The following is a 22,031-nucleotide window of genomic DNA, read 5'->3' on the forward strand; positions in this document are numbered from 1 at the left end:
AAACATTCCCAAGGAAGCCTCATCCTTTATGGATTTTTTTTAAGAAAGAGGCCAATCTAAGAGAAGGCAGGAAGCTTGAGAACTATCCCGAATGCATGAATGAAAGAAACAAAACAGATCAAGAAGTTTAATTCTATCTCAGAACTGCATTTGTTATCAGCAAGAGTAGCTTATGAATCTTTGAAGTTAGACCAACGTGAATAATTAGAGTAATTAAGTCTAGGAAAAAATTCAGACACATGGAAAAAGAATTAATTTCTGACATTCCATTTCATGGCTGTGCATGCTTGTCCAGTCCCTCCCAGCAGATGCATTCTGTGCTTTCCTGATCCTAGGTTGTTACACAGCCAGCACGACAGACAAGATAAATAAGTCAAAAATCAACCCCACAAAAGCCAGGTAATCTCTCTTTGTATCAGTGACCCAGCCTAGAGCAGGTACAAGGAAAGAAAATGGAAAAGGGATGGAGCAGGAGGGCAGGGAATTCCCGATGCTTTCAGGGGATGCACCAACTGAGGTTAACCCCAGGTCCTCAAGAAAACACATCCTGGCAAAAATGGGCAAAGCCATTGTGCAAGGTGGGCATGAATAAAGAGACATTTTTCATTGTCAGTCCACTGAAAACCAAGAGAGGAAGAATCAAAAATCACCTCTTGCAACCTGCAAGTTGACATGATGTTTTGAAACCTACCCTGAATTCCTATTTTAATACTCAGCACAACTGACCTTATACCAGCAATTGCTCCTGTCATCACATTAGCAGGAACCTCACTCATTAAAACTCCTCCCCTTTTGTGCATCCCTAAAAAAACATCCCAGATTAACACATTGCTCAAAATTCCTTGCATTTAGAACTCTTTTATCTAAAAAAATAGTCTGCACAGCATTTTAATAGAGGCTTTAAAAGAATAACCCTAAAGAGAGAAAGTAGCTCACAAAACTCACCAAGGCTCACCACTGCCATGGGAGGAAACCTCAGATGTTCTGTTAAAGCCTGGAGTCGATTGCTTCTCACAACAAAAGTGTTCACACCTGGGAAAAATACTTAGCTTTAGTATCAAGTTGGTGTTGTGCATCTCTAATACTGTTCTGTGTGCACAGTATCTCCAATAAATAAAATAAAAAGAAGTAATGCTGTGCTATGACTTCAAACACAAGTGGGTTCAAAAGCACAAGAACCTCAGACATGGGGGAAGAAATACAAGCAGATGGAGGAGGAGCAGCTCTAAGCATGTCAAAGCAAATAAATAATTAGATTAAAAAATCCAATTGAATTTAAAAAAACTCAAGGTGCTTCTCCTAGGGAAACTTAGGTTCCCCTAACCTAAATTGGGTTAAAAACTGGGTGAAGAAAGTAGAATTTCAGTGTCTGCTGTTATCTTCTCCAAGGTGTCCCATGTCTGGCAAGGTACTGAAAAGCCAGAAGAGCTCGAATTAATTAATTTAATTCTATTCTTAAGTAGTCAGTGCAACAATGCTACAAGAGAGACACATGACTTCTCTTAATCAAAGCTGGAGAGTTAATCCCCACACTGGAGGGGATGACATTCACTCTTCTCCAGTCTAACCAGCCTATTTTCCCATTTATTTAGGTTATTCTGTATTTATGTGTGTATTTAGGTGAGATTCTCACCGCACTAAGCTATAAATGCTGGAGGAAAGAGTTTCTGCCTGTTCATAAACAGTGTACCAGGTGTCAGGGTTGCAATTCAGCTGTCAATGGCCAAGACTGAATTGTGATAATAGAGGCAGAATTGCATAAAGGAAGTTCTCCTCACTCTTGGATTAGATTATTGCACCTTTGTCTTATTCAAGGTTTTCTCCTTTATAAAAAGGAAAAGAAAGCCTCAGTTCTGACTCCTCTGACAAGTGATAAGGAAAATATGAACATGTTGGACTGGGAAGAAGTGGCTTGTAACTCTGGCTCTGTCCCAAAAATCTGTATGATCTGGAGCAGCCCCTGTTCCCCTCGTGCTTCTAGGGAGCTGACTCCCCTCACACATCCCAGAACCAGCAGCTATAAATAAAGTATACAAAGGACTGCAAACCTGCCGAGAGAGTGTTTGGCAGGCAGAGTTACCCCTCATTATATTTAAAACAACAACAAAAAATAATGCAAGGATAAGATCCCAGGGAGAGCATAAAAAATAGTGGCAATGAACCTAAAAAGGCACCAAACCTCTCTGAATACCATTTTTAACTCCAAAGCATAAAGTTCTGTACTTTAAACATTCTTTTAAAAAGCAATGAGGCATTGGTTCTGCCAGTAACAGCCACAGTAAAATGCAGCTTTCTGAAAAATAGGGAAATCTTACAATATTTTTTCTTTTCTTTTTTTTTTTTTTTTTTTTTTTTAATAGTGTGTCCTTGGAAAACATCACTCAGTAATTATGCTTGTGCTGTTGCATATTTTCTGTGTTGCTCAGGCTCCTTTGTCTGAGCCAGGTGTCTGCATGAAGGGAACAGATCCTCAAAAGCAGTTAATACCTTGCAGCTTCACTTGATGAAGGCATTATCAGCTCTGAAGAAAGTCTCCCCTGTCTCATGATTTAACCATCGCTGCATTCACAAAAAAATCTAATGCAAATAATTTATGCAGACAAGCTAACAACACCTGCAGAAGAACCTTCCTGGTCACACTGGTCCTGGAGAATCTCCATTTTTAATTTTCCCTGCTCCAGCTGGAGGGTCACAGCTGACAAGAAGCAGGCAGAAAGCTTGGAAAAAACCCTGAGCCAAATGCTCTAAGATGCAGCAGGTCTTTCTAAGGGAGGGACCTACAACCAGGTGGACCAGCAGAAAAAGGAAACTAGAAATATTCACATTTCACTTGGCAAGTTCTTATTGTACACTAAGAAATAATTTTGGAGCTCCTTAAAGGATAAAAATGCCTTTTTTAAGGATTAATTGGGAATTTCAAAGGGCTCTTAAAGGGTTTAAGCATTCTTCCAGCACCACAGGGAAAGCAATAATTAGCTTTTCTCAGCCAACCTGTACTTTTGAGTGCTGAACAATAATGAAGTATTTTCCATATCCCTACCTCCACAACGTTTATCCTCATCCCTGTGAGCCAAGCTCAGGCAGCCAGGCTGCAGGTGGCTATAGGCTTTGCTAATGTTAAGAGAGGTATAGGCACTCCTCTGGGGGGAATTAACTGTGAAATATACAGATCAACTAAGTAATTCTTAACCTTATTCTTTGTGGAACAATTCATTTAAAATGCCCTTATTATGTTAATCCACCTAAAGCAAGTTTCATAACAAACAAGCAGCCACAACCATTTTCTCTCCTAAATAAAACCAAAACAGAATATGTAAGTGTATACGTTTTGAAAGTTTTTTTGTGTTTTTTTTTTTTTTTTTTTTTTTCAAAGTATCTTTACTGGCAACATCAGGATCAGTGGGAGGCAACACAGAGCACCAGTGAGACAGTATCTGCAGAGGTTTGCTTGGGTGAATTCATTATTGCTTGGCAAACTGAGCACTTTCCTCAGGAAATATTTTGTCCTTTGGAGTTTTTGATTTAAACATACTTAGTTGATGCAGCTTTTTTTCTAAGTGTCTCTTTCTTAAAAGCGCCTCTGGCAAAAAGCAGAGGATAAAGGCACAGCAGAGCCAAGTAACCCAGGATGCACTTGCAGCCTGTGTGCCCCTGCTGTACCCCAGGAGGCAAGGGCAGGAGGAAGGTGAACACTTGGCTGCATTGTCCTTGGGCAATCACAGTTTGGAGGGGGCACAACCCACCAGGAGTTCTGCACTGCCAATTTTCCTCTGTTAAGACTAAAAATGTGAATTCTCTCCAAGGGAGCCCAACCACCCCAGCCACTCACCCACACCTTCCTCAGCACCAGGCTTGCTGCAATCACCCCTCCCCTTCCTCTCCTTCACTTTTGAATGCTTTGCTGCTATCAGAGATGTAATTCCTGCCACCTGTCCCACAGGGCAGCCTGTCCCACCCTCACCTCCAAAGGCCCATCACATTAATAAATGCTGTGCCACAGCAGGATGGAGGCTGTCTCAGGCTGCTACTGCTTGCACACCAGGTACAGGCTGGAGAGATGAGGCAGACCAGGCAAAAGCCCTAAATATTTTCTATCATGAACATCGAGTAATGGATAAAATCTTAGATCCCTAAGAATTAAACTCATGGGAAAAGAATAAAACTGTGTGATGTGAGCTACACAAATCCATCCAGGTGAAAGAACATGAATTGGACTTTTTCGGTGCTGCAGTAGACTATGCAGATTGGTATGCAGACTCCAGCACCTCATTGTAGAGGTTCTCAATTTCCAGAGAGCAATAACTGGATTATCTGGATGAGCTGGATTTATCCCAGCAGCCACATTGTGCTGTCCATCCAACACACTGAGGGAATCCATCCAGACCGTGTCAGTCCCTGGGACTGTCAACATCTGAGTTGGTGCAGTTTCCAAACCAGCATCCACACAGTGAGGGAAACCTCAGTGCTGCAAGGAATTGAAGCTTCTAACAGCAAAGCTCCTCAGGGCCATCAGCTCCCTGCTCATCCAGGACAATTTTAAAGTCAGCTGCCTGTGAGAGCATCCTGCAGGTCACAGTCACAGGGAGTCCCCACTCCTGGTCACTGCCAGCAGTGACAGGGAGCCCAAAGCTCTGCACAGGCATTGGGAACTCCCTCATTCAGTTTCTGGACACCTGGCTCTCAGAGCAGGACTGCACAGTGTAGGTTTGAAAAAAGCAGAGGCAGAAGGGGAAAGAGTTTATGTGGTTAAGCTGAGTGTCAACACCAGAGAGGTTAGACCTAAATATGAATATAACCTATTTCCTTCCGAGGATGTATTTCTTGCCCACTGAATGATCAGTTAATCCTCCTTTTTATTCTCCTCTCTTCAGTGAAAATCCCAAGTTATTGCAGGTGTTATCCAGGGACACAATATTCACAGTTCCATTTGCTTATGTTTTACTGCTCCCATTAAAATCTGTACAAAGTTTAGAGGCTGAACTTGAATTGTGCCCTTACTGGAAGCAGCTTGAACCCCTCCGTTCTTCACTTCCATGCTACAAAATGAGGAATATCCCCAGAACTCTCTGAATGAGAAATGAACCTCTTGCATAATTTCTTTTCCTTGTATTTTCCTCTCTTATTTTTCTTTCTCTATGTCCCTAGCCTTGCTTTTTATATACCTTTCAAACTTCAGCATATGCATAAACCTCATTTTGGGCCCATCTTGACTTGCTAATATAATATGCAATCCATGCCTTCCATCTCACCAAATGCAGTAAAAGAGCAGAATGCAGTAAAAGAGCAGAATACTTTTTTTCTGAGATGTCATGTAACACAAGATATGCAAACTGTCTCTGATTGGAAAGAAGAGATTATTTTTCCTGTCAAATACATATGCTTTATGTACACTGCTTGTTAGAACAATGTTCAACAAACATTCCATTTTTAAAGGCTAGAATATGCCGAAAATGAGTTCTGCATGCAAAATCTTAGTGTATAAGAAGAAAGACTGGAGTACCTCACAGTGCATTCTGTTATCAGGAATGAACATGGGCAGCGAGAAGCTTCTGAGGGAGTGGAGACTGCCAAGTTTGTCTGGAGAATTTTGGGTTTGTCCTTTTTTTATAATGACCCGTGTGGTGGGGAGGGAAAATACGCGGTGGCAGTGCCAGCCCTGGTGCCAGTGCTAAGAGGAGGGAGGAGCTGCTGTCGGGATGCAGTGGCTCTGTGCAGGCTCTGTGCTAGCCACAGGATTTAGCCAAGCTGTTCCTGCAGATGCCAGTTTAATGCATGATTTACCTGGCTGGATGCAGCTCCTGCCCCAGCACTGCCAGCTCCAGGGTTGGAAAGCCACGCTGCCCCGGCGCTGCTCCGAGCATCCACCCAACCCTCTGCCACCCCAAAAAGGGAGGAGAAATCTTCCTGGATTTTAGTCTGCTTTGTTTTAGTTGGTGTTTGTGTTTTTTGTTTGTTTGGTTTGGTTTGGGTTTTTTTTTCTGAGCTTTTTTGTGTAGCTCTGAATGCTTGCAGATATTACTTTTAATTTTCTATTTTTCCTCCAGATGGGCTTCTACTAAAGACTACAAGAAAACCAAGGAAAACACATATAAAGAAAGGCTTTTTGAGCCAGACAGTGGGACAGCACATGCACTTGTCATCTCTCCATGAAGTATAGGCTATTAAAGATGCAATATTTCCACTATATCTCGGCTGCAGTATAAATGACTCCAGGTGAACGTATGCAGCTGACCTTCCATAAGCATTTCCAATACCCTTCAAAATATCACATTATTTACCAGTTGTGGGAAAGTGTTCTTTAGTAAGCAGCACAAAGCAATCACAGTGGTTTTGGAGGTTTTAAAGGTTTCCTAAGGAGCCACAAGTGTCTGTAAGATGCCCTTGGGGCTTCTGTTTTGCACTGTGATTGTGCAGTGTTTTATTTCTGTCATAAAGTGCATACAAAGGAAAAAGGAAAGAAGTAATCTCCTACAGCTGGAAACCAAATTACAAGACTCTCTTATAATAAGGAGAGATTTTCCCCAAAGTGACACAGTGGGACATTAAGTCTTTGAATTTGATCCTACCTAAATGAACAAGAAAAAATTCCATTGACTTTAGTGGTAGAGGATCAAACTCCAAAGGAGCTATTTAAAATATTATGTAGGTGATGTATGAGTGTGGTTTCATATATGTTCATTAAGTGTCTTTTTATACCCTCCTCCCCTCTGAAAATGCTGCAGAGATATTATCAAGTTCTGTGATTTCAGTGTGTGCTGATATGCCAAAGGTACCTCTAAGAGCAGTGTTTCTGTTGAGGTGCTAAGTCAGATGAGCTTTATATTAACAGGAGTTCACAAATAAGGTTTTGTTATCTCTGCTCCTGGCAATTGTCAGGGCACACTGAAGCATTATTAACATTCCTGCAATCAGCAAATGAAACACCTCGGTGCTGACCATGGGATCCAGCATTATCCCTAATTTCAGTTCCAAACAGTTTCCTTCTAATCTTTTAGCACTACTTCCAGAAAAGAAGGAATTAATATAGTGTGAAAGCAGAGTTTCTGAGAAGGACTCTGAGGCATCTTGAATCCTCTTTGAAATAGGAAAAAAAAAAAAAAAAAGTAATGGGACCTGCATCCCATTACATTGGTGTGACTCACATTTAGGAGATTCAGCTTCTATGGCTGATTTTACAGAAGTCAATATTTCCTACTTTGCCACTCCATGAATACCAAATGAAAAACTTGGACCTGAGCTCAAATGCAGAGGAAATAGGAATTTTACAATTTTTGAGGATGAAAATGAGTATAATTTAAATTAATGCAATGAAAAATGTTTGTAATCCACCTGAATTTACCTTTCCTATTTGCACTAAACTGAAGTTGCTTGCAGTCACCTGTCTCAGGGTTATACTCAAAAGTATATTTGAAGGAAGGAATTATAACTTGGGAAGTGAAATTTTTCAGTCTTATTTCAATTAACACAGTGTCTTGGAAGAACTTGGATTTGTCCTGACTCTTCTTCAGCTCTGGGATAGTTAATGAACTGCAGAACCAGGGTTTAGCACCTTGGAATATTTTGGAAAGTCATAACTGTCTCATTGTAAGGCCTGATCCAGAAAGTGTTTGTGTTCATCTTCCCATTTACTACAACAGACTTTAGAAAATATTTAAAAGGAGTCAGAAAGTGATATGAGAGAAATCGTGCACTGAGTGCCTGTTAAAAGAAGAAACAAAATAAAACTGAGATAATGGCTTGTCTTGAGAGATTCCTATGGGATAGGATCATCCTTAAATAAAAGCTGTTAAGAGCAGGCCTTCTAATTTTGTGGTAGTTGCTCAAGCTTTGCTCTTCCCACAAAAAGAACTTTTAGTTTACAAGGTAGGGTATAACATCTCAATATGGGATAAACCAGGCAGCTTCAGGATAACAACAGATGAAACTAAATAAACTTTGAAAGGTAAGGGAAAAAAAAAAAAAGCCTTTTAAAAGTAGTGTCCTGGACATCCAAAGAAGAAGATTATTTTGTAATGCAGTTTCTTAACAAAATCCTTGCTAATACTCACATTCCTTTAAGCTCTGAAGTGCTGCTTTCATACAGACAGGCAAGTCCAGTCTGCCCTAACCTGAGCTGACCATTTCAGTGAAACCCAATCATATCTCTGACAAAAGGAGCTGCCGTGGCTGTTTGGCTGCTGGCAGTGGCTTTATCACTCCCCTCCCTTTTGTGGCTGCCTCTATGCAGAGGTGAGGCTGTCACTGCCACTCTGGTGCTGGGACCTCGGGTTTTTTGTCTCCTACTTAGCAGAGTTTTACCTCAGTGCTTTGAATCACTGCTTGTGGGATCCCGAGTTATTTAAAAAAGTAACCATGGACTGTGGCTGTGCACAGGTTAATGGCTGTGATGCTTTGCTGCTCCCAGGTGGGTCCCATCTCTGCCTTGCCCATCTCTGTGATCCCTCATTCCTCCTGCCAGCTCTGCTCCCCAGCTTCTCTGTGAGCTTGCTCTGCATCACCTTCAGGAACAACTCTTTTGCTGGGTGCTTTTTCTACTGCCGTGTGAAATTGGATTAGAATTGTAGAATTACCTCGTGGAGGTGTCTGCAGGGCAGCAAAGCTGGTATAAAATACACAGATGGAAGATGTAAGCAGGAGCAGAGGATGGGAAGATCAGGGTCTCTCCTTTTCAGCAACAATAAACTCTTCTGTCAGCTCACCACCTCATTCCCACAGACATCTAATGGGAGCTGCAATATCTTTCAGTCTGCTCCTTTCTAAAGATGTGTTTTGTTAGGTTGGAAACAACCTGCACAGCAGAGCAGCCTAAAAATTGATGTGCTTAGTCTAAAGCTGCCAAGAGGGAGACACAGCACATCCCTGGCAGAGCTGCTCAGGGCTGCCTTCAGCCAGGGCTCCCCATGTGGTGTCATTAATGTCACACACTCTCTGCAGGGACCTCAGCTGGATTCCTTGAAGATTATTATTATTTTTGTTAAAATCACAGACTGAGGCTAGAATGACCCATCTTCCTACCGAGAGATGGGGTCACGGCTCCTCCCCAAACTGCAGAGAGCACCTCCCACTGCTGGTGCTGCTCCATCCCTTTAATCACCTGCACCAGCAGAAAGCCTGGCCTCCACTTGGCTGCTGCAGCTCTGAATCCTGGTTAGGCTTGAGCACGAATCTCTGCTCCAGGGGGATGATTACACAGTTTAGATGAAACTCTCCAGCATAAATAGCTGCTCTTTGAGGCAAGGACTGCACTCCAAGGTCCCTTGCTCCTTAATATCCCAACCACAAGCCTACAAAATCTTATTTCATGTTTTTTTATCCTTTCTCACAATATATTTTGAATACTTGATGCTGAGTGAGGCAGCTTGAGAAAGCCAGAGGTGCCTTCAACCTGCAGTCTGTGTGCTGGTGGCTGCTTTGTGCTGCACAAATGGCAGCTCCAGGTTTTACCAGGCAAAGTTGGGAATTCAGAATGCTGCTTTCACCTCAGCCACGTGCTCTCCATAAGCTACGGAGAGAAGGGATGTAATACCACCTTCTCTGAAAGCAAACAGGGAATGTGGTTGTATTTTCATCCTGGATGAAACTCACTTTTCCAGGGTTGGTAAAATGAGGTCATGATGAGCACGAAGGGCCTTAAAGCTCAACTGAGAGTAAAGAATCATTCAAGTTGGACAATACCTCTAAGATAATTGAATCTGACTTCTGCAGCCAGTCCTGGTGCAAAGGGAGAAAGGGAAAAGGTTGTAAAGTCACACTGCCACACGTTCAGAGGCAGATATCTTGCTGAAATGTCTACAACAATTTCTGGAAAGCTCTTGCACTAAAACTACTGCATTCAGATGCTTCATTAACAACTCCAGCTTTGATTGCTTGATATGTTTTCTGCTCAGTAATTTGAAGCCATAAATCACTGTTTAAGCTCCTAAAAATGAAGTGATCGTTAAGGAATTAAGAGTATATTACTGTCAGTAATATCTGATCCTTTGAGATGGGAAGAGCATCTTACACCACATAACATCTCTTTAACTATCTCTGTGGAGATTGTGGGGAAGGAACTGATTATTTTTTAATGCTGATATTAGACTCGGAATTCCAGAAGTGAAAACTGAGAATATTATGTTTACAAGAAGCCCGATAGCCTGAAATCCAAACAGCTTTTACTTAGATATTTAAAAAAAAACCCCACAAACATCATCAGTGGAAGTTAGCTGAACTGGACTGCTGATTTTACCCAGAAATAAACAAAAATCCTGGTTTTGTATATATTTAGAAGTAGGAAGAGCAATCAATCAGTCAATAAGATTGGCCTGGACTAGGCAATAGGTTAACCTTCCTGAGAAAGCATTTAAGTTTTAGAGTTGACTTCCTATTAGATCAGACCAGGCTCTGCTTCCAAATAAGAATTTGGGTCTAAATTAGATACCATATCACCTAATTAAAAAAAAAAAAAAAAAAAAGCCAACAAGAGTTAGCCTGAGAATAGAATTTAAAACTCAGAATCAAAAGGAAACTAAGAGTTTAGACAGCTAAAGGCTGTAAGAGAAATTCAGAAGACTTTCACATTGTGGGGCCATTACTAACAACTAGTTATTAGGAAATGCTAAACATATAACTGTCTTGGAAGCCTCAGTTCTCTCTGGAGATTAAATGCCAGGCTGAATCAGTTGGAAAAAAGGCATTCCCATTTCCTCCAGGCTCCCCAGTCAGCAGTATATTCCCGAGGGTTTAAATCAAATGTTCAAAAAGTTTAACTGCAGAAGTCCCAGCTTCACTGGCAAAGCCAAGCAGGAGCACCATGCCCACCTGCTCTGGCTGAGCAGGCAGAATGTGCATTTTTCACCTCAGAAAGCATCACAGAGAGGCAGCACCTGCCCAGCTGAGGGGTCACAGGATGCAGCAGGTCAGGAGTCAGACAAAATTAACAGGGTGGGATATAAAACAAGCTGTAGCAGAGAGTCTGGCCATCAAGGAGCAGCAAAGTCCAAGCTTGTTTCATTCTACAAGGGAGAGGAGGGGTGTGTGAGTGATTTGGATCTGTTAATGATATAAACCCATCAATTTTGGGGTTTTTTTGCCTATTTTTTTCCTTCACTTTAGGGTGTTTTATTTAATTATACTGCACTACCTTTGTCTCTGAAAGGATTTCAAAACTCAGACATGCAGCGTTGAAGATTTGTCACAAAACTAAAGGTTTGGCTGGGATTTTGTTTTCAGTTATCCTCTGAAATTTTTAGTAAAGTTCAATTTCATGTACTCATAACAATTTTATTTGTTTCCTGTTGAGTGACAGGCTAGGGATAAAAACATCTTCGAAGAACTGGGATTTATATTGGATATGAGTGCACATCGTTTTTTCTTCTTGAGTTCCTTAAGCAGCACCCAAAATTCAGACCACTTTAAGGCAAATTTCTGGTGGTAGCAAGATAAAATTGTAAGGAAGCAACTACATAAAATTGTTCGAGAACAACTATTCTTCAGGTAATTTTTGTTATCAATGGCAGAGATTTTTCCAGCAGAAATGTGCCTCTACTGTCTGCTGGAATTCTTGTACTTGGAGCTGCACGAGCCAAAGGCACTGGTTTCAGTGCACTGAGCATGGGTGGTAAAGCAGCAGACCCTCATTCAGAAAGAACATTTCAAAATTAATTATCTAATGCTGCAAAAATGTGAAAAATAATGGAAATGTAGTTAAATTTTCCATATGTCCTATTGAATCAATCTCTGATCTTGTTAAGCAAGTTAAAAAGCACCTGTCTTTGATAAGGGTGAATTACTTCTCCAGGACCGATTCTCCTGGCTTTTTGGAATTGGCATTAGATTTTTTTTATGCAATGTGTTGCTTGATTTAATTTCTGGCATGATGACTTCTCTGCCTTGGTAGATTTTCAGCTGGTCAAGAAGTAGAAAGATGATGGATTTGGTCTCTCTGAGAAAATCTTCCTCAATGAAGCAAACTGGCAATTCCATCTAATTCCAGACAGAATGAATGAACACCACACAGATAAGAAATTAAAAAAAAATAAAATGATTATTCAATGACATTTAATTATTCTGTTAAATTTCATTGGGAAATAAAACATTTGACTGAGAACATATTAATATCACCAGACAGCTTCATGCCCAGAAAAGTGGAAATAGACAACTTTCTATTAGGCTGAAGCTTTAAGCTTACCCCACATGTATAAAAGTTTTGTAGCAGAAGGAATACTTGTCTTTCATCTTTGCTATTGGCACAGGAGCTCTTTGGATAAACAGATGAGCTCAAAATTTGCCCATTTATCTACTAAAGTATTAAATCAAGCTGTGGGCTTACTGGCTGAAGAGGCTGAAACGTTCATAACTTGTCTGTAGAGACATTGAAAATTCTGTACAAAATCTACAAATAGCGTAAAACAAGGAGTCATTTAAATGCTGACTTTTTGTCCATGAGGATGTGCAATGTAGAACAGCAAGTTTTAATTCCATATCCCATTTTTTTTTAAGCAGGATGATTGCTGCAGCATTACACTTCATTATGCATTTAGCAAAATCAGCAAACAATCCAGAACTGAATGCTAATGAAGATCACACATGTGTGAAACGGTACAGGAGGAGGCAGAAGGACAGAAGTGCAAGCTAAAAATCTTTGTAGGAAGAAGTGGCTCTCTAAAGTTTGCCTGTGATCATAAAATCATGGAATGGTTTGGGTTGGAAGAGACCTTAAAGAACATCTCACTCCAACCCCCTGCCATGGGCAGGGACACCTTCCACTGTCCCAGGATGCTCCAAGCCCTGTCCAACCTGGCCTTGAGCACTTCCAGGGATCCTGATCCTTGCTCATGCAAGGATCTCAGCTTGCTCATTAGCAGGGAAATTGCTTGACTAATTATGACAAGAGTTTCCTAGATCTTAATCCTGTTCTGCTAAATAAATTTGTGCCTCCATAGTTGCACCTCTTGTGAGGCTGAGGGGCTGGTTCACCCCAGGGCTGAGAGTGGCACCTCAGTGCTTCCTTTCTGCTCCAGTGAACTTCTTGAAGATGCTAAAATATCTGTTGAAAAGAGTAGATAAGAGTAGATAAGAGAAGAACTTCTAGGAGGAGCCATGTCTTCCCTTCAGTGGAAGTGATCTGAGATCTCAGTGCTGTCTTCCACCAGCCATAAAAGTGTTGCCCACCCACCCATCCCTTTTACCAATAAAATTTCACCCATTTTGCATTTTCAGCTGTTTCACAGATAATTTTAGACATCAGTGTTTCACTCTTTGAGAAACAAGATTTAGATACATTGTCCATGGAAAATACTTTCCAGACAAGTGCCAACAAGGATAGGCAAGAAATAATAAAGATCAGTAGGTTGAATTATTCTCTGAACTAATCTTTCATCTATGCTGAATAAAATATTAGCCAAAACCAAATGCCAAATTAATTTCTTCTTTTTCAACTCCATTATCTGTACAACTGGAATATCAGTCTGCAGCTGATGCTGGCCATATTTTTTTCTAGACTCTTAGGAAATCCTCCAAAGTAAATATTAATAATGTTTAAGCATATCAATCTGTAAAAGCTGATGGAAAATCTTCCTGGCTAAGGTGACTCCAATCCTTAGTGGCACCCTCAAGTGCTCTCCATCACTCAGCAGAGGCTGCAGCATCAGAAACCCTCATGTCAGGAACTGAGGTCACTTCTGGAGGGTCCTGTCTCCCACTGCACTGCCCTGACACACTGTGGGATGCTCCAGGTATCCTGGAACAGATTGGTACCTGCTCCTTGGGACCTCTCAAAACCGTGAAGATCTTGAGACCTGCACATGCACCCTGTAGTTAAAAATCTGTGCAGAGGATATTTATTCACCTTAAGAAAAACAGTATATTAATGTACTTTTAAAAATATAAAGCACAGTTTCCCCTAAGAAGCCACAACTAATTTGTAGGGATTCTGATACAACTGATTATTTCATTACTGTCTGATTACTGAATTGAAAAAGTGCAGCTGTTGCTCTCCAGTTTTTGTGCACTAAAAGCTCCTTAAGTTTCCAGAGGAATTTCCCTTACATTTTCAATGTATCCTGATCCTGCAATGTGATGTTGAGTGTAAGGTGTAAGGAATATGCTTTTTCTCTCCTCTGTAATGCTTTCTGAATTCTCTAGGACTGCTGTATCTCATCTTGCATAACACAGCAGATGGGAGAGAGAACAGAGTGGGGCAGAATCCAGTAACATCCTTTGGATGGTTGGACTGGCAGATTGCAGGAAACTGTGTGGATGGTACCTGCCAAGTCACCAATCAGTCTGAATCAATTAATTGTCAAACTGGCACACAACTCCTAGCAGGAAGCTCTGTGTCTCATTTGGGTTGGTTTTCTTTGTGTTTTTATTTTTATCTATCCAATGTCACTTTTTTTGTTGCTTGTTAATATCTTTACTCTTTTGAAGGTTCATGTTTTTTGTTTATGACATCTTGAGTATCCATGCTTCTTGTAAGTCTGTAGGTAATGCATCAACGTCAGTACTGCCTGGTTTTGCTGGTGTTTAATATTTTCTGGATAACAAATTGCTTTCAGGAAGTGAAAATATTATTCAAGGGAAGATATGTTTAAGATATCAGAAGTTAAAGCATCACTGACAATACTGGAAAAGGTGTTTTATTTCTTTATTAGCAACAGCCTCTAGCCATCTAAAAGTTCTGGTTTCTATTTTTGTGTGTGTCTTTCTCCAGCAGTAATATTGCTGTTGGCTTCCCATAAATGACCTTGTTTATGTCTTCATATTTATTCATAGCACCAAGCTATGACATAGTATACAAATGTAATATACACATTACTAACAGCATTTAAATTAAATATGGACTGTAGCAGAGGCAGCTCTTCCCTGGGATAGTGAGGTCCACCCCCACTATCCTTATTCCTGTTGGTAAAATCTTTCTCAGTCCGATATCTCCCAGGGCAGGGGACATGACCAGAATTGCCCTTGCAGCCCTTGTGCATCCCACCACTCAGGAAACATTGCAGCTGCTCTTTTTCTATATATTATTTTCTTCTGGATTGTTTTTGGAGCAGATTTAGCTCTGCCTCACCTCCCTGCCTGCCCAAATGCCTGTGAAGGTACAAGTCTCCAGCTCCAGCCAGGAGCAATGTTTCCCAGCACAGTGAGGACCCCTCATGTCCTCATATCCACTGGCACAAAATCAGGGGGAACTGATAAAAGCTGCTGTGGTGTGGACAGCAAACTGCTGCACCTGCACTCCCAAACCACCATGTCCCCACTATTTTTGGGTAAAACATAGTGCTGTTCATAAAAGTGTTGGGAGCTGCAACGTGAGCTCTACGCAAAGAGCTGCTCTTCTATGGACTCAGCAAAAAAAAAGATAATTTTTCACAAAAGTAACTTTCTGATTTTTGTGGCTGTGGGGAAGACAGGAAATGCTTGTAGGAGCGGGCTCTGTCCTGTGGGAAGCAGGTGTTCCCTCCCAGTCCCGTTGCCATCGACGGTCTCAAGACATCTGTCATTGTGCAGGGAAAGGTGGTCTGAGCTCAGCGGAGGCACAGACGGAATGAGCCGATCTTGGAAAAGAGTTGCAAATGTTTCAGAAGAGAAATCAGTGTTAAATACTGCAGCCTGTGCAGGGCCTGGGAGAATCTTGTCTGAGGTGGTCCCAAGGGTTTGACACACCTCAAATGGCGATGGACTCTGGGTTCTGTCAGATGCGTCCCTCAAGTGATGGACTCTGGGACATGCCAGAGGAATCTCCCAAGGGCTGATGGACTCTGGGTCCTGCCAGAGGAATCAATCCCCCAAGTGCTGATGGACTCTGGGACCTGCCAGGCACACATCAGCACTGTCAACACCAGATCTTCACCAGGACTGGACCTGGTGTCTCCACTTCTGTCAGTCATGTGGGCGCACAACATGGGTTTTGTGTCACTGAAGGAAGACAAAGACTGGGTGTCTCAGCATCCAATGACAATGATGAGCAGGGAATCTCCTCCTCAGACAAATTTAACCCATCCAAATCTCCTGAATCATCTGCATGAGTTCAGACCAGGCTCTGTATGAGGAGGCCACAGGAGCTGTAATCACGTAGCAGACACCCTGACAGATGATTTCTGAGTGGGGGTCTTGTGTAGACCATGGTCTGCCATATCCATGGTCTCACCCTTCTCCTAGACTGCAAAACATCACTCCTGCTCTTGCCAGAATGCAATGCACTGGGGCAATACTCACCTTGGATCTTGCAAGCCCAAGCATGGGGGACATCAATTGGCCAAACCTCAGGAATAAGAGCTGAAATGATTTTAAGAAGCACAGATCCTCTGTAGACCAAAGCATAAAGGTGTGAGGGTGTGTCTGTTTTGGAGGTGAAACCAGTGCACACACAGTCAAAGAATATAAGAGCAAAACTTTTCCCATAGCCAAATAGCCATATGCCATCATTCAGAATTGTATATAAAATCTTAGGAATTTTTAATGTTTTTAATCCAGCTTTTATGGTTTCTTTGGATACTCGCCACTCTCTTTCCATATCAGTGCATTATTGTATAATAAGTTAAATCTTTTACAAAGTTTCTTTATGTGGCTGAGTTTGAACTGCTGTACAAAGGATTTTTCCACTTATGAACTTGGTGGAAGGTGATTCTTTCTCTACAGTTGTCCAATTAATTTTGTTCCTAAATGTGAATAAAAACCAACTTGTATCAGGATAGCTTCTCTTATACTTCAATGTGATTTTGGTTACATTATGTTACAGAAGTAGCACTGGCCTTCCTTCAAGTCTAGGTGGGAAGTTAATTGGTTTCAAACTGTTTTAAATATGCTGAAGTTATAGTTGTCAATTATTTTTCTGGAACAATAATAATTTCTGAGATTGAACTCTGCTTTGTTAAAGGGCTTTCAAAGCTGAAATAATGAAATAACTTCCTTTTTTTTTCTTGTTTTTCTCTGCTTTTACATTTAGAATCTCTTGGTTCCTGACCCCCACAGCCTGTTAATTTTGATCAGCTTTCATTCTGAATTGAAAGTGGGCTCTCTTCTTTTTTTTTTAAATTAGTATTGTGTTAATGCATTTTATATTGCTTAAAAGTTACTTCAGGAGCTGGTTCTGAAGGAGGCATGGCAATACCATTTAATAAGCTTTCTATTCATGCTTACTTTTAATGTCTTTTTACTGATTTAATCAATAATTTTGAAACAGCATTGCACCATCTTTGTGGGCATCTCTCATCAAACCAATTACAAATTGTTTTTAATAGATATCCAAGGGTAATGTGTTGTTACAAAGATTTCCTATGGAAATGCAGTAGTGCTGAATACACACAGAATTGCCTCAAAATTTCAGCTGAGGCTTACAGAAAATTATTATCCACTTCCCAAAAGGAGAAGTAGTTCTGCAAACATTGCCTTAGGTGTGTGTTTGTCACAGCACCACGTTCAGAACACACATCTGGCTACTCCCAGCTACAGCAGTTTTTTACTGTTTTTTGGGTAATATATTGCACAGAACATTTATCACTTTTGATACATAATTATCTGTAAAACAGGGATTAGGATTTTGTTGGGTAAGGCCCAGCCATATGTGAAATCAGAACAAGGGTCATTACCTTTAATGCCTTTTTATCCCTTTGGATGCTGCAACAATTGCTGCCTGGAAAGAGGGAAGATGGGGCGTGGGAATGGGCACTCCAAGGTGTTCCAGACATCTGTTTGCCCGGACCAGCAAACAAGAGAAAAAGAAACAGTGAGAAATTCAACCAAAAACTAGAAGGTAATCCTCCTGAAAGGCACACAGCAAAACCCATCACCGAAAATCGAGCCTGTGCTGGTGAGGGATGGGATGCTGGTGGAGCAGAGTGCTTGGATTCCCTTATGGAAGAAAGGGGATTTCCTTGCCTACATATGGCCAGAGCCATTTTTCCAGGGTTTTTTTCCATTTTTTTTCCAGTTTTAGCACTCTGTCTTAATGGTGTTTAGCCAATGGAAATGAAGAGATTTCGTGCTGAAGCCCAAGGGAGATATCTTTAGTTTTGAGGGCTTTTACATGAATAGACTATTATTTCAGGTGTTTTCTGAATATGGGATTCAGCTCGGCAGATCAGATTAGTCCAGCACAGGATCTGTCTAACAAGAGTGCCCAATATTGATGTCTGATACTGTCAAACACTTCTTGGCTGTGTCTACAACTGCTCACCCTGACCCTGGGCAACCAGATAACTTCTTTCCTGCAATACAGGGATTTATGATGCTCATATATTTCCATGCTCTCAGTGTAACTTCAGATATTTTTCTGGGGTATTTTTCTTTTATTTTCAAGTATAACTTCCTATCATCTTTGAATCTTACTGACCTTTGATATTATGAGCTGTTAGGCTGAGCTGCTGTAGCTGCAGCTCCACGTGTTTACCTGGAAGGATTCATTGAAAACTACATTTCTAAAGCTGGACATGCTGCTCTGCAAACCCAGAGCACAGGGCACTGCTGCTAGTGCTGTACTTGGGACAAAGAGGAGATCCTGAGGGTTTGGATTTTAACAGCTCTGGGCAAGGTGCAAGGAAGCTGTGATCAGAGTGGTGGAGTGTGAGGTGTGTGAGTGAGATCTGGGTGTCTGCTGCAGCCTCCTCATGCTGCTGCACAGTGGGCACAGGTGAGGAGAGGGGTGGCAGTAACTCCAGATATCCTCTGAAGAGCTACCTGCTTCTCCTACCCGCTCCTCTTCCCACTGACCTGCTGGACAAAGCAAACTAAGAATCCAGGGCCCCCCTGCTCTGCACACAAAAGAAAGTTTCCTGGAGCACATGGAGGGGAAAGGAAACTTCATTTTCTTGTTCTCTAGTGACTTTATCCATGCGGATAAGTTCCTGCAGAGTGTCATGAAGCCAAGATAAATGTTAGGAAGCTGAATTCGTTTATTACTGGAGGTTTCTTCCAACTGAAAATATTCTTTCTATTCTTCCCCATTCCATTCTTCCCCATTCCATTCCATTCCATTCCATTCCATTCCATCCCATTCACCAAACACCCCCAAAAGAACGATCTGACAGAAGGCACCTGCTAACATATGGTGTGCTGCACTTGGGGGCTGGGAGGAAGATTGTGCTGGGAAAGCTTTTTTTCTGTTTGGTTGAAAATGTACTTAGTGACTCCAGAGAGCAGGCTGCAAGCCCCAGAAAACAATTCTTTCTGCACACTGAGAGTATGAGCTGCTGCAGCAGGCTCTGCTTGCTCATTCTGTGGATGTGTCCCTGTCCTGATGAGGACAGGCCACCTACTGAGAAGTGCAAGTAATTATCTTTCCACACCAATTCATTTTTTTGGCTCCTTCACTAAGATTAATTCCTCCCTTTGTATTTAACAGCATCTCCAACTAGCAAAACAAAAGCAGCTTTATGAATAGCAGCAAACAACCTCCAGCCAGGTTGCCAGGTACTGTGGTGGCTTTGCAGGAGAGACATCTGTCTGATGGCAACTTGACCAAGACCAGCAGCAGAGCACAGTCACAGTCCCATGTGCCAACATCAAGCTGGTCGTGCCAGCCATGGACTAAAGGAGAAGCTGAGATTTTTTTCAGTTGTGTTACCATTGGTCTGAAATTTCCTGTCTGTGTCTAAAAACTCTCTTTTATTTGGCACTTGGCATAACAAATGCCCCAGAATTCAGTACAAAGCTTTAAAAGCAAAATAGCCTGTTCTCCTTGCCACTGAGCCTATGCTCAGGCTTTTCTCCAAGGTCTTCTCTCAAAAGATTTTGGGACAAATTTCAGTCCCTGTAATAGTCACAGCCTGAGGAAAAAAAAAAAAAATAAAGTTTCTGAATAAAAGGAAAAAAAATCCCATGTAATTATTCTTGAAACTGGAACATGGGGCCAAAGTATTCATCTCTTGCATCAGCGCACACACCCAGCTTAAGTCCAAACCTACGAAGTTACCCTCATGTAAGGAAGGGTTGAATTCACATGAGAAAAGCTATTTTTGTGAGACTTTGGCTTTTGGTGGCAGGATCTGTGATCTAATCTCTGCAATTTGAGGCTGAGCAGCCATGGAGCATATGTTGTGAAATGCAGAACAGAGTTTCTGACCCTCCATTCCAGCATTTCGCAGCCTCCTGCTCCCCGTCATCCTTCCCTGAGCCCTCGGGTCCCAGTTTGTGCACAAAGAGCCAGCTTTTCCCTCCTTTCCATGCCAGCCCCAATCTCATCTCTCTTCTAAATATGGGCTTGGCAGCGTTTTCAGCATTTGGTTGAAGTCTGTGTGTGTTTTAACCAGAACGCTTTTTCTCCGCAATCCCTTTACAGGAACATGCCAGACTGATTCGAAGTGTCTGATACAGGAATTACTTATTTGCCCTTCCACACAGGGTCTGCAATGCTTTTAAAAGGCACATTTTCACTGGAATAACCAGATCTGTGCCAATACAGGTGAAGTGGTGCAACCTCCTGGTGCTTGCAGTGCTTTTCTCAAGTTTGCTGCATCACTCCTTGCCATGACAGCTCAAGCTCTGCTTTGGTCAACTTTAACACCTCCCACCCCCACTCCAAGGTGGACGGGGCACATCAAATCTCTGTTATAATCTCCACAAGTCTCTTTAAAATAAATTGAATCCACAGTCCAACATTGAACTTTCAGCATGCCCTGAAGCTGGCTGAGCATCCCCTTGCATGCTTGGAGTGTGGTGTGCCTGTGCCTGTCCTTGTTGTACAGTGGTTCCTGGTGAGATGTGACTGTCAGCTTTGCTGGAGACACAAAATAAATGTTTTGCACTTGTACAGCAGTGCACTCTCTGGAGGAAATGCTGCTGCACACCAGCCTGTGCTGGGTTAACAGGAAAAGGGAGTTTTCTCATCTCAATCTGCAGTGTGGCGCATGATTTAGCAGCATTTGTGATGTTTCCCTGATTAATTCTCAGAAAGCTTTCCCAGCAACAGATGAAGGGAGACCACAAGCACTATGCCACAGAAGAAACTTCTTTGTGTTGTTGTGTGGTGTGAAGTATTAGGATTTTTACTTTCCCCTTTGTAAGTGCACACAGAGGTCTCTGGCATGAAGTCACTTCTCTGTATATACATTGCTGACATAATTCCCTAACCCAGGTTAGGGAAGCTTCTGTGGCATGATAGAAGTGAAGGAAATAAGTAATTTCTTAAAATTCTAGCAACTGGATTTGAAACTCACAGTGATCACTTGGTTAAAATATTTCTCAAAGGATGTCAAGTTCAATTTTAGCAATTTATAGGATATATTCTGTGAGCTTCTAGGAAAATCTCAAAGGAAAAGAGTGAGAAAAGCAAGGTAAGACTTTTATTTTTATATTCCTGGACATGGAACTGTTGTATTTACAATTAATTTCCATTGTTACGGAAACTGCCTGTAAATATGTGTTTTAGCTCCTGAATTATACGATCAGGAAATTCAATATTAGAATAGGACCCTTACAGATTTTTAATGTGAAACTTACATAAGACAAAATAGAATAAATGCACCCTTTCCATTATTCCCTCCTACATTTCAGCCCATAAAAGCCTATTCCTTTAAAAATTAGGCACAGTGCCTACAGAGAAAAAGTGTCATTAGCAAAAATGCTTCACGCTTCCACTGAAACACAAAGTATCAGTAGAACTCATCTGTAATTGGAATTAAAATTGTACCAGAAGACTGCAACACTTGTGCATTCTTCTGGAAAAATAAAGGTGGAGCCTCCATGGCAGGTTTGTCTTTGCACTCAAGGAAGCTTCCCAGTAGGAGTGCTAGGAGGAAAAAGCTGGTATTTTCCTAAGGGTAGTAAACCAACTAGTTAATCCAAGGAAAATTCAGCTGGATAATTGTAAACTGTTAAATCCTTAATTAAAGGATTGTACAAAGGTATCTCAGCAGATACACACACACAAAGGTATTTGTCCTCTCCTCAGTTCTAATAAAACTGTTGTTTAGATGGATTTATGAATTGATTTCAGGATTAGATGCTTTCCTTAGATGTGTCTTCATGGTCTGGGAATAAAATTAACACCACAGCAGAATGCAGATTCCAAAGTGAAAAAAGAAGTGTTAAAAAACTGAGAAACAAAGCTAAGT

Source organism: Lonchura striata, chromosome 8, assembly GCF_046129695.1.
Source record: "Lonchura striata isolate bLonStr1 chromosome 8, bLonStr1.mat, whole genome shotgun sequence".
Taxonomy (NCBI): Eukaryota; Metazoa; Chordata; class Aves; order Passeriformes; family Estrildidae; genus Lonchura; species Lonchura striata.